This window comes from Mugil cephalus, chromosome 20, assembly GCF_022458985.1.
Source record: "Mugil cephalus isolate CIBA_MC_2020 chromosome 20, CIBA_Mcephalus_1.1, whole genome shotgun sequence".
In the NCBI taxonomy this organism is placed as follows: domain Eukaryota; kingdom Metazoa; phylum Chordata; class Actinopteri; order Mugiliformes; family Mugilidae; genus Mugil; species Mugil cephalus.
Window position 1 is genome coordinate 20,557,837 of NC_061789.1, and position 14,509 is coordinate 20,572,345.

Sequence of the window (14,509 nt, forward strand, 5' to 3'; positions counted from 1 at the left end):
ACACATTTGTAAATTTTGTAATGTGGATGTTTAGCAAAGTGGTAGTAGGAGATCATTAATCAACACTACCAACGTGATTTGCCACCAGAAACAAATAAATGCAATACAGTGTATAGTACACTCAGGAACACTTACTGAACACTGCATTTAAAATAAAGGTTTCCTGGAGAGAGCATCAGCGAGAAAAAAAGAGTTTATAGTGTTGGATGACCATCCCATTTCTGTAGTAGAGACCACAGGTTGTCTGGAGCCAAGGTACGAGCTAAACTCTCCTCGCTACATTAACTTTGACAGTCCTATTTATTGGACTAATTCCAGTTCTGGGAGAATACAAGACGGATAAGAAATCCCTTTATTATTCTCCAGGAAAAGACATTTTGTTTACTTAAGATCAGACTGGAACTTGGATCGGCCACTACTAAATATTAAAAGATGGCTATTGGCAAAGAAACCTGACTAATCAAATATCAATCAATGCCAGCAGAACAGTCAATATCTTCGTGCAGCCTTGTGGTATGTCTATCACCAGGAGCTTCTGACCATTACAACAAAAAGGGCTCCCTGCATTCTCATGCATAGTCCATCCATCCTGCTTTCCAAAACAAGCAAGTCCACACTACTGTGCCTCTCGGATCATGATTGTGCTTGCTTCAATGTTCCCTCACACCGGTATGTGACCTCTAAGTGATATCTCATTGCTATCTTCCTCTGTCTCCACCAAGGTCAGGGGTCATTTCTTGGAGCTAGCCATGGACTTGGATGAGGCTATGATGGCTGTGCTGACCCTCACCACATCCTAAATGCGTCTTTGTCACAATGACCATTTTCAGGGCGGCCTCCTGCCTCTACAGAACAGCTCCCTCACAGTCACCTTGGTTTCTACAGAGCATTTTGCTTAGGTTTGCACTAATACACACATCCCAGCAAACCACAGTTGCGTCACAGTCTGACAGATGCAACTCTTTCCATCCTCACTTGTTCACTAAGAAGCACTAATTCCAACTGCAAATGTGTGTTGTGGAACTTAATGACAACACACTTGAACAGTAATCCCCCAGGAGGATGGTTCACATCTATCATCCTTAGAGATGCATTTACTGTGAATACGTGTGCTAAAGTGTGGTATCGACACAGAAAGTTCCTTCCAAAAAGTGTTGTCTTAGTACAAATGTTTACCTTTGAATTGTTGTACCTTACTTCTGTCCCCACACACATTCTCAGAATGTGTAGCTATGGAGTGGATCCTACAAATAAAAGGCATCAGTAGACTTTTATTTATTTTTAACTTGCACTTATTGGAGCTGTTTTTTCCTCTTCTCAGCCATTTATCAGTCATTATAATTTATTTCAGTGTGCATTTCACCTCCACCACTATGATAGCAAAGCTATCCTCAGTCAGACAGGAGGAGCTCAACTCTCTTCTGTGACACATCATGTCCATCTTGCCCCACATGGTGTCTAGTTGCTTGGCACAGGGTATGCAAGTCAAGTGTTTTCTCCATATTGAACCACCACATTAATAAAATTCCAAGAACCACTAATAGGCTACGTGCATCTGTTCCTCTTTCACTTCACTCAGAGCTAGCATATTAGAAAAAACATCCATAGGATCCGCTCTGGGCTTACGTCACACATTGCAGCACTCTTGGATACATCCCTACTGGGCTGGGGGTGACTGTGACATGTCAAGTTGTCAGAGGAAGGTGGAAGAAGCCTCTAGCTCTCTAAATAAATTGTCTGTAGCTGTCCAAGGTCCTGAAAGTGCTGAAACACTTCATGCTGCTGGTTACAATCAGACATGTTGTCATAAGAACAACTGCCAGGGGCCATATGCTATCTATGGTTACTGGAAATACAAGGCACCTTCTTGATATACATATCTGACCTCAGAAACACCTACTCTCCATCAAATTGGTGTACATCCTAAGATTACAGAACTGCCCTGATGTCAGTGTGGTCCCTCCATCAGTGAGGGGAAATTGAGTCCCACACTCATTCAGATGCTGTGGGACAGATCCGGGTAGATGGAAGTGGATCTCTTCAACTCATGAAAGAATGCAGCATGCACACTGTCATTCACCATGAATGCACAAGTCAGTCAACAAAGGGGAGTGGATGCTAATCAACATTAGGTCAGAGCTCTCCTTTCTTTCAATTCCCCTACTTCCTTACCACCGTGCACAAATTCAGCAGGAGACCCTAGTAGTCATTGTGTTGGAATGCATAAATGTGTGCAATTGTTCCCAGACATGGTGCAGGTGCTTGCTGGGACATTGTGGCAGCTCTCTTGGTGCAGTGACGCACTGTCTAAGGCTCCTTCCAAAAGGGAGGCCAACAGCTGTGGGCCTGGCACCTGATGAGCACTTTAGCGTAGGTGCAAGGAGGAACGATCGCCAAATCCATTGGACTCCATGCCAAACGTCGGAAAATACTGAATCCTATTAAAGGACACCTCAGCGGGATTTACCACAGGTGTTGCATGCTCTGGAAACACCTCCGCGGGGCTCCACCCACACTGAGCCTTGTCCTCAACCACAGCCCTCCTAATACGGATCTAGACATCTGTCGATAATGAAGCTGAGAGAGGCAAGTTGCAGGGATTTGAAGCTGAACTTGCTGTTCGATCAGTGTCCTCATCCATATCCATCTTCATGTGGATATGAATATATTAATATACTGTGGATGTGGACCTATGGGAGGCCAGGATTGCTAAATGTTCATGTAGTGTGTATGTGTATGTAGCATGTTTCTGTGAAACAATCAGTAACACAATACATACTGACATTAAAGGTACTGCACATAGTACAGTAGAAACGTCACCCGAATATAGAATGCTGACCTTTGCAGTTGTCAGAACTTATATGGTAATTATGACCTGAGCTGTAGTCCATGTCATGTGATTAAGTAAACACATGAACAAAGAGCTTTGATCTCTGTCGTATTACAACACATGGTTGAGTTTACTCTCTGTTAAAAGCTACCACTTAATTTTTATAACTTACAAGGCCTACAACCCCCCTCAGTTTCTTCCATAGAGATGCATGCCAAGCCACAGAAATGAATCATGACGATGCCTTTAATCCAGTCCTTTATTTTTACCCCTTTAAAAATGTGCCCCTGTAAAAATAACCCGATTCCAATCCCAGCACACAAACATCTAGAACTCCAAAATGTCTTCATGGATTTGACTAGTTCTATAAATGCAGCCAACCAATTGGCAACTGAGAGTCTGTGTAATAGCAGCATTGGTGATCCTCCATTACACATGGAATAGGATGAAAGAGATGTGTGAAGCTCCTACTTTTATCCATAATAAGCCTAAACAGACATCTCCAAACAAATGCTCTTCTTCCAGAGGCAGCCGAATCAGATGAGACAGCTGTCAGAAAGCATCCATATCCGTCCGGAGTTTGCTCTAATTAGAGAACTGCTCTCCCTCTTCTAGGCCCCTTTGACAGATACTTCTCAATCACCACACTGTGGAAACCCGCTCCAACCCTCCAATATACGGTCTGCAATCACAGCATATACTGCTGTTACACCACAACACCTGACACACGGCACACACCCACACGCATGCTGAAAAGATTTTTGTTTTGCATATGCAGAAAACAAAGAGATGAATTCTAAAAACTACTATTACAATAACTAGGTTCTGCTTTAGTCCAGATGCACAGCCACAAAATATGCAGAGGGGGAAAGACACACATATAAACACTGCACAATCACATAAACACATACCTAGGTTATTTTGTACGCACTGAATTAATCAGCTCTTAGACAAATAGCTGAACAAATAGTGTAGATAACAAGATCAATATTATACACGCAACTCATTTGAGCTCACAGAGATGTCAAATTCCACATAGTTCCATAGCACACTGATTAAACTGGCACCACATTAATTCAGTAAATCAATAAAACCAATCTGTCAAATAAATCAAGTCGCATGGACGACTAGAGCCAATTGGAGGACAAGAACGCATTAAAATTCCCTTGCTCCAGCTGCATATCTGTGTGAAGCAGGCAGCGCACTGATTTGCTGTGTGGATTCCACAAATTGTTGAATGAAAATGATTAATCCATGAAACAATAACCAGGGTGCCAAGAAGGCACATGGTAATTCTATAATGATCAAAGACTCAATTAAATCCTTTCCCATTCTGCTCCCTAAATGCCTCCGTGCCTCCAGAAAGCATGTGTACGTGCGGTTGGTTCGCGTTATGTTGTGTGTGAGGTGACCAGAGGTTAAGCTGTGGTCTAGCAACCGTCTTTTGTGGTCACATGACATATCATGTGTGGTTTATGTTCATACCCTAATAGCACTAAACAGGAGGACAATTGCTGTGATAGTGATCGTTACTGGATTACGAGCACATTAATGTACCGACAACCAAGCCAGCCATCCAGCATGTAGCCTTTCACAGTAACCCATAACATTCACATTTTTCATACACACATTTGTTGTTCCTGCTTCAGAAGGAAGGTGGAAAACAGTAGGTGTCTAAAAATTGCTGCACTGCAGTGTAGTTTTTAGAAACAGACAAAAAGAGAAAATAACATAACGCAGACACTTTGCTGAGCATGCATGGTGACTTTTAGTAGCATCTTATGGCTCACATTTATACTTTTAAAACAACACCTGGGTCCTACTGTAGTAGGTGACCGTTGAGAGGTTTCAACACAAAGCTCTATGCACTTAAGGAGGCATTATAGTCTTAATCCTATCTTTGTAATGTCACAATGGGCCCGTTCAGAGTGGGTTATTTATTTAAATAATTTCATTACAAGTGGGCAGTTCAGAGTGATTAAGTGTGAACGCACCCAGGACACACTGAGAACGCATTTGAGCGATCAACCTCAGATCACAATTAAAGGTGCTTCCCACTATGAAAGGAAAGCGTCGCTGCATTCCTTTGGTAGTGTGAACACACAATGTGTCCTGCCTCACATTAAAGACCACCTAGCCAACAGGGCTGTTTTTCCCGTTTATTCTCATTCATTAATTATCTATGTGATCATATAGATTGGGTTAGCACTGATGCCTCCAGGGCAAGATGGTCCGATTTTGAGTTCACATGTTCTACCTGTGTCTGCGTTTGTTTTCTCTGGGTACTCCAGTTTCCTCCCACCATCCAAAGATATTAGGTTAATTGGTGATTCTATATTGACCGTTGAGTGTGAGTGTGAATGGTTGTTTATCTCTGTGTTGGCCCTGCAATAGACTGGCAACTTGTCCAGGGTGTACCCCGCCTCTCGCTCGATGCCAGTTGGGATAGGCTCCAGCAAATCCCGCGACCCTAGTGAGGATAAGCGGTAGTAGAAGATGAGATGAGATCATATAGATTGACATGTGGAGTAGAGTTGTTTTAGTTCCTCAGCAACGACCGGCGTCAGCATTTACCTTTATTACTGGAGATTTTTCTTTCACTTCTACATACAGCACGGTGGTAAAATCAAAATCTGCATGGGTGCTTCGAAGGTTGCTATAGTGTGCTATAGTAACTTCACAGCTCTAGTTCCACAATGTGTGTAATTGTCATGACAATTGTCATTGTCACACACGCTCAAAAAAACAACTGGTTCTGATACGGCAGTAGGTAGAGATTCGTTAAAGGCTGAAGCTGTTACAATGTTCTATGTGTTGTAGGTGTTTATTTGCACACAAACTACAGTCATACCTCTGGGTGCATTTGGAGGCACATTTAAAATGTCAGGTGTGGATCATGTATTTTTAGCTGGTTACTTGTAATTGAATCAGTTCACTCTGTAGATTACTGGTACTGTGCTGTCTTGGATTTCGCAGCCCATGTGTACATAATGCAACCTTACGGCAGTGATTACAGCTCGAACTCAACTGACTATAGCAGGTGTAGATTGCAAAATATGTGGATGTTGTTTAACGCCAGCACTTGTGAAGACCAACACTAACTTCATTTTATCAACCAAATAATGAGGATTTGAACCAGTGTCAGCTCGAAAAAAGTTGTAATTTAATGCACAGCACACCGATTCATTTGCCACTCTTCCAGCGTGAAGGATAACGCTAGGTCAATGTTGTAGTGGACTGATTAAAAAAAAAAAACAGGAGCAAAAAGGTTAATGCGCCGATGGACTCATTCATTTTTGTGCACAGTGTCAGAAAGGTGAATCTATGATACCACAAGCGTGGATAATATTTTCCTGTGGTTTGTGTCCATATGTACAGAGGGCATGAGGATTAGAGAGGCGCAGCACAAGATACTCTCAGGTGAGACATGCATAGTCCCAACATAATTATAATCCTTAATTAAACCACCCCGGATGCTCTCTCTCCCTCTCTCTCCCCCTTGAAGTTCATTGCTCTAGGTGTTTATGGACTTTTTCCATCATGGTGCACTTCCCTCTCTCCGTCTAATCTGGCATTAGCCTACTGTATATATAATGCTGTGTTTTTGCAGCTTTTTATGAATATATGTGCCCTTTCACACCTCTCTAGGAGCTCTGTTTCCCCTCCCCCTCCTCTCCCCCCTCTACCTCATCTATCTTTTCTCTCTATCTGCTCCCCTCCAACTCCGATCTTGGCAGTCAGAAAAATAAGCAGCTTCCTTTGGTCCCATGTTGTTTCTTGGTTGTTGCCTCTTCTCCCAGCTCACAGCATGGAACACAAAGACATATCAACACAAACATGCTCACACCAGTCCAACACCACATACTCCGAGGGGAGCGCTGCCTAAACAAATACAAACCCACCAGTCATCCTCCGTGGAATAACTCAGGCGAGTCTCCCTTGATCATCCCTTGTAAGGGTCCTATTTATAAACCCGTCTCTCATAATTCTACTGGTTTACAAGATGTGTTGATGGAATTGACAACGTTGAGTAACTCTTGTCCTAGCCAGTGAGTGTGATGGGTCAGCGGCAGAAAGCGAGGCAGAAGGAGGCTTGTGTAAATGGAGGAGTAATGAAGGAACACCCGAGTCCTGCCGGAGCAGATGAAGGGTCCGTACATGGCACTAAGCTGAAGGTAATGAGGATAAAGGTGTCAGTATCGACGGTGGTAGAATGAGAACATCAGGTGTGAGGAGGAGTGACAACTACTCCTGTCATTACTACTCAGCCTCCCACTCTGTCCATTTTGGTCGAGCCAATTAGAAGAGCTCACCGCCACTCTGGTCCGCACATCCTATCAAACTTTGAGGCAAAACATAAGGATTGATTGGACAAGCTATTAGGTCAATTGATCCCTGTTTCCTTTCATCTGTGTGCTCCTCCTTTCTCAGATGAAACAGATAGACGTGGAAATCCACTCCAATTACCTGAGGACAAGGGTTTAACTAAGTGGACATGCTAATTGTCTCTTTGTGTATATAGCCTTTTCATTTTAAAATTGCATCCTTCCACCCTTCTGGGATTGTAGTTTTCAGTTCATTCAGCTCATTCTTGCATCCAAAGATGTGTTACTGTCCAGTATATTGCAGTATTCAAACATTACTTATCATCATGTCATGTGTGGTTTACTATAGCTACAGAAAGACTCGATATTACAGTGTTATTAAAAACAACATCATTGTCACAAACTTTTGGCAGGAGCCACCATAACTAATTCCTCCAACTTGAGACAACCCACAGGGCAGGATTATACATTTTTCTTGACAATTGTTCTTACATGCATTGAGCATTGTATCTTAACACAAGGCCTTTAAAACCTATGAGATATATGTCAAGAAATGAAAACCGGCAAACAGAGTGAGCTGATAACTGGTATTTGAAGTTGCTTCTAACAACATCAAACAAATCAACAAAGGCTCAGAGGATTTACAAAAACTAAGCTGGATAGCTGAATGATTAGACTACATCTTTCCCTGCACGAGCTGTTTCTACTGTGACTATCTATTTAAGGTAGAAAATGCCAAACAACAAAAAAAATATTGATAATATTGCAACGGGGTCGCATTCATCTTTGAACTTGAGTTGTGTTCTGCTTCTTGCACAGCTGGAGCCTGAAAGCCAGACAAACTTCCCTATATATATTTATAATTATTTATTTAATTTTTTTATTTTGCAGCGGAAATTTAGCCTGTTACCCCTCCATTGCAAACTGATTATGCTCCAGCACAGACCTGCAGAGCAAATCAATACATCTAATTTAGGCAGGCCTCATTGGATGACGTAGTCACACACATAACCCGAGCACCATAGAGTTGAATTCGTTAACAACAAATCAGCTCTGATTGCGTACCGGGTTGTTTTTTCTCTGTACTGGTTAAAACCCAACCCACAAACAAAGCAAAACCATATTGCATGGAACCAACTCATATTCTGATAAGAATTTAAATCTGGCCAACTTTGTATTAGTTTTACATTATAGTTGGTGTATCTAGGACCATATCTTGGGTTGATGAAAAACGTAAAGTGAGACCTTAAACCAGAGATTAAAACCGTCGTTGTCATCATCTGGTCATTGAAATTGCAGTGACACACTTTTTTCCCCTGACAAATCCGTGTAAAAGTGAATGAATTGCAGGTGGGGCTGATTGGTCCCATTGATTGAGCATCACTGAGTCTTTTCACTGCTGCACACCAAGTTGTCTCTCAGTCGATAGACACAACCCAAATACAACAGGCACTCAATCCAATGTGTTGCTACATGGGCCAATCCAGCTAATTTAACACCCACTCCATTTATGAAAAAGAGTCCTCATCGATTTTTTCTGTTCATGTGCTCTTAATGCCCCTGTTCATTTTCGCCATGCAGGCGCCTACACGTGCTCAAGCCTGGTAGCAATTGGATTGAATTAGTGCGTGGTAGGGTTCCTGTAACATTTACTTCTCAAAGCCCACACCTCCAGACTTTCTCCAGATGTAGCACGGGGCACATAACCTCCAGTTATAGGCCGCTGCATGAGTGCATGGCTACGTCCACAGAGAACGGCGCGCTTCAAAATACACTGTCAAATGCTTTTGCATCTTTTTGCCACAGCAACTGCTTGTTGTTCATTATGTACAATACCTCTGCCCCTGCTATTGCACTCTTTCCTCAAGCCCTGTATTTATTTTTTTTTGTTTCTTCTTTTTCTCTCCTTGTCTCTTTCTTTCCAATCCATTATTGAATGCGTTTGCTCCCAAAACATAATCTAGCATTTAAGGGGGAAACAGCCAGCGCATTACAAATTTCCATAGAAAAAATAATAGGTTTTTTTTATTTCAATAATTAGTCCGACAACAGCTGTTAAAAACCATTTCCAATGTGTTTGTCCACAGTGGTAAAACACTGAACCACAATGACTGTCATTATAATCATAATGGCTTCCCCGTCAGGACAAGTCTTATCAGGCTGGTGACAACCACAGAATTGCCACGGCCAGGTAAACAGTGTGGCCAACAAAAAACGGAAGGGCAACAGAAAAACTACCTGGCACTACACACAAAAAAAACAGCTTCTAGCTCAGTCCGGAGAAGATTTGCCCAGCACAAGCATAACAGAAAGGGGTATTTGCTGATGCACAAGGGGTACAGTCCCTTGAGTTGCTACACAAATATAGTGCATATATATATATATATATATATATATATATATGTATATGCTGCATCCACCAGGCTACCTCAAACTTAATGAGATGGATGGAATAAGCTGAAGAAAGATCTGTAATCACATATAGAAATTATGCTACAGACTGATGATTCGTGCAATGTAATACAGAAAAAAGATTATTTAAAAAAGGTAAAAAAAAAAAATCATATCCAGATTCAATTCAATCTTGTGAGGATTTGTTTTTCATTCATTACCACTGCAGATAATCTTCAGCGTTACAATGCACTTAGCGTATGTGGACCGTGAACATGAAAACTCAGCCATGTTCTGTGGCGTATGAGAGGACGAGGACGAGGACGGACAGACGAGCATGCAAGGCTCTAAGTTCTAATCGTATATCCTATCGGGAAAACCTTTTATCATCCAAAGGCAACTCTAAGATTAAGTTTATCATCCACATATACTGCAGTGCTGCAACAGAAATCCTCGGTTTGGTACTGGGACTAAATGTTTTCCAATAATTCCCCAGAGGTTGAACAAGCTTACAGTGGTGTGTTGCGTGTAGACTGAAATGTGCGCTGACAAGTGTGTGTGTGAATGTGTGTTGAAGACTAAAATGGCTGCAAAGGATTTGATATCTACTATAAAGTATAGACACAGGATCAATACTTAAATACTACATGATTTGTTTTTGTAAATATATGCAGGTTTAACTCAGGTTAAGGAATGGTTTCCATGTTGTTGTACACAAGCTTAAATAGAGCAGTACCGAACTGACGGGCGGATTTAATTAATGGTCGCCGTACCCAACGTGCTTTTTTATTTAGGCGTTTTTATTTCTTTTTCTTAGTGCTTTTTTTTGTTAAATGTTTTAAACATGATATGCTAAAAAATAATGCACACAATGTAATTAAAATGAAGACATTTTTGAACAATATTGACTTTCGAAATATAAGAAATATTCGTTTTGAATATGGTTAGACCCGGTTGCTCACCGCCACTGTAGAATAATGTACTGTTATGGTGTTACTAAAAGCGACACTCATTTTCATTTCACACCATCCTATGTGTGAAAAAGACGTTGGTGTCCTTCACAGGTTAAGGATACATTTCCATGCCGTGTCAGAATCAATGGTTTTACCGTCATGAAGCGCTCAGTATGTGATGCTTGCTTTAATTAATAGCCACGGTGACAAAAATCTGAACATTGTGAATCGCTACCACGATAGCAAACGCATTCTGCATTTTTTTTTTAAATCATACTTTTTGGTTTGAACCAGAACAAAATGAATCCATTGAGGTTTCTCGACACTGCGGTACGCTGTAATTCCTTTTATGAAATTGCGTGTTTTGTCATTCTGCTTATTTTACAATGTATGTAACATTTATAACACAGACTTTTAGTTAACCTTGTCACACAGCTGCGAGGGAACATACATGAGTGACATACGTACACAAAGGAGGGCAAAATAAATGTAAGAGCTGTGTGTGTGTGTGTGTGTGTGTGTGCGTGTGTGTGTGTGTGTGTGTGTGTGTGTGTGTGTGCGCGTGTGCGTGTGTATTGAAAATTACAGCACAAGTCTGGCTTTTGTCAGGCATTGAACACATACTCTTTAAACAACAACATTTCATTTATGAATATCAGTTATTCCATTTTCCATGCAGACAACCCAGCGGGTTCTGTACACAAAATTCCTTTTAATAGTATAAATTGGTCATCTAATCCTTATCACAGCATTGCAGTAACTCCATAAACTCACACTGCAATACGACTTATTAAACATCTCATGATCATTAATGCCATGCTAATATATGACTAATATTCAACCACTGAAAAGCCAAGAATAATTGTACTGAAGGTGATGTGACACACATACAAGGGGGAAATAAATCCTTCTGTCTTCCCGGGGAGTGTTTGGCAGTAAACCAATTCCAAGTCTGGCTTCTTGAATGGCCGGATAACACAATCAGACAGTTGGAATATTGCTGTTTTACCACCTGAAGAATTTGAATTTCATTGAGCCCCATCAGAATAGCAGACATGCCAATTCTTCCCCAAGAACTGGCAGGACAAACACAATGCACCCCGATGAAATAAAGAAAAGCCTCGCAAGCTGAAAATAACTGTTTTCGGGGTCGTTATTGTATGCCTCCTCCGGTTCAATCTTATCATAATAACACACAAAGAGAAAAGCTCTAATTTCATAACTATAATATAAGCTATTTTATTAGATGTTTTATTATTAAATTGGGAATTAGCTCAGCGTGGCCGTATTACAATACCCCCTCAGTTTTCACATGACATGAAGCCCTAAATATTATGGGGTCACATTTGATTAAATTTGGTTGTATGAGGATATTTTTGCTGGTGTGGTTTTATAGGCTACTGTCTGGAGGTGACAGATGAACCTCTGGGATGCAATTTGTATACATCTTCAGATTGGAATACTGCAATTTAAAGGAAATTTTTACTTGGGTGGGGACACACTTAGACATTATTCAAGCTCACTTTAACTCTGAGAGCAGTATAGGTAATGATTCGATTGTGTCTTGGAAATGGAGCACTGGACTAGAATAGTTGAGGCTGTACACTCTCCTCACATGCATTTATTCTTCTAATTGCCAGTGAGCTACTTCATTTTCTTCTCTCCTGAAAGGAAGTTGTGCTCACATTTAAAGAGGGAGGAAAAACGCGAACGCTTGTTGGACCCACTTATGTATCCATCCAACATCCCTGGATCTCTTTGTTTCTACTTTCTCTGGTAGGGGCGATAAACAGTTCATCACTTGTGTTATGGGCTATTTAACAGACTCGTCTCGGATAATTCGTCTTGGTTTTTCCATCGTCAACAGAATATTTTCCATCACTTGGCTAACGACAAGTCGTTTCCAAGCTCCCAGCCTGTGTGCATTAATTAAAATTGCAAAAAATCTGTTAGTATGCAGGCCGCTGTGCAATGTATAGGCCCACAAACGAGAGTCCTGCTCAAAGGTTCGACCCTTTCAGGACATCCAGCACGCACTGTAAAATATAAGCGGCTGCTGTTGACGCACCGTAAATACGAACTCTCTGTCATATCATAAAATCGAAACACATACATCGGATTACTCGCCTGAACACGCCAAGCGTGCAAACACGGGACTCCTGGCTGGTGCACATTACACGTATAATATTGTCGCACTATTATGAAATGCAGCCTATTAAGAACACATCAAACTGAAGCGGTGCGTCTTACCTTGATTCCGCCAATCTCCTTCTCCTTGATTGCTCAGTGTGTCTCATTCATTCTCGCCTCTCTCCTCACTTGCCTCCTTCTCCCTTTCTCCCCCTCAGGTTATCACTCGCTTGCTCCTTTCTGGTACCGTCTTCGTGCAGATGCATAAGAATTAAAAATTAATGGCCGGCTATCTTAAAGACAAACCGACAAAAACGGGAGAAGGGGGGCAAAATCCACCCGTCTAAAATATGATCAAGGCAGTGGCGGAAAAATCCTCACGGAAGGAGCAGATTCTCACGAAAATGCGCCCGTTTGGGCATCAAAATGAACAGTAAGGACACCATTGTCCTTGTTAGGAAGAAATAATGAAATGCGACTCGCTGCAGCGTTGTGGAGGAGTGAAATGTTAAACTATGGTGGAGTATTAACAAAAAAAAAGTTGTAATCGTTTCGTCCGTCGCTGGTTAGATGGTGAGCATGTGAGCAAATGTGTCACCGTCGCAAAACGTCTGCGTAAGGCAAATCCGACTCTTGAATGTCAGATGTGTCTCTGTTCTGTTCACGCCTTTCCCCCAAATTGAAGACTGGTCACATTCGCGCAGTTCTTGTTTGAAATCGCCCGTTGGAATTAGGATAGTCTACACGGGCCATATGCTGTTGTCTTATGCGTCCTGACGCACCGAGCGGATCGCTCGTGTCTAGTTTCCCTCTTTGACGGCAGGCAGCGCACACTCTGGTCGGGACCGTTCACATGGTATTTTCAACCTCTGCAGTTCTGCATCGGGCACAGCACAAACTAGCACATTCGTCATTGCCTTTCACATACGGTTTAGCAGCCTGTAGACACTTTGAATGCAGCAATAACCCTGCCTGACTGTGCAGGAATATGTGCCCCTTCCGTTAAATAGCTTTCTTGAAATAACACGGGCATTTTTTTCCCGAACTGCCTAACCCACGTGGTTTCCAAAGGTGGGGTTCAATAAAAGCCAGTTCCTAAAAATGCCCAGCTGTGATTGCCCTGCAAAATTAGTCTAATTGAAGTGGTGTGCATTAAATAAACTACATGCCCTTGGGGGAAAAAGCTAACAAAATACTGAATAGGCAATTCTATTCACAAGATAACTCTTATGGATGCACATATTGGCCCACGTGTTCTTTTTAAACATTTTTGCAAATGAGAATAATTTATGGCAGTATTTTTAAGCCAGATATTTACGGTGCTCTGCCCACAAAACTACTAAAAACAGTATCTGAAACAGTAAAACAGTTGCAATTGTGCATGATGAATTTCATTATTCCACATGTTTCACAGCTATTAAAATAACATTAGTAGCATAGTGCAAAGTAAACTGTCAGTTCAGGTGATGTTTACAGATGAGAGCGAATAAGAATATAATCTTTGGACTACTAAGACATGAACAACTTAAAGGCCTTCACTGGAACGCGATCTACAAGATGCTCTGTGGGAACAGAATGAGGCGTGATGACAAACAGCAACAGTTGAAACTGGACAACACAGGAACTGAGCATTGTGTGACAAATCAATAATACACTAACTCACACCATTTGTTAGTAATTGTCACTTGCCTAGTGTAGAAGTATCTGAAGTAATTTAATTCAGAATAAATAAATAAATATACGTTGTATACAGCAGCATATGTGTGTGTATATATATATTATGGCACAAGCTGCAGGGTATACACTCCCACTCAAGTATGTATCTTGTATATTTATCATATAAAGTGCCACATTACCTCAGCTTCACAACACTGAAGAAA

At 41.4% G+C, this 14,509-nt stretch overlaps 1 protein-coding gene across 3 annotated transcripts in view; it reads right to left on the reverse strand.

Annotated features, from left to right (window-relative positions):
• The window catches only part of adgrl1a (adhesion G protein-coupled receptor L1a), a 91,059-nt gene extending 77,476 nt beyond the window's left edge, over positions 1-13,583 (reverse strand). For all 3 annotated transcript variants that reach the window (XM_047571653.1, XM_047571651.1, XM_047571654.1), the window contains exon 1: positions 12,750-13,583. The gene's annotated coding sequence lies outside the window, so the exon portion shown is untranslated. The remainder of the gene's footprint in view (positions 1-12,749) is intronic.
• Positions 13,584-14,509: the final 926 nt, after the last annotated feature.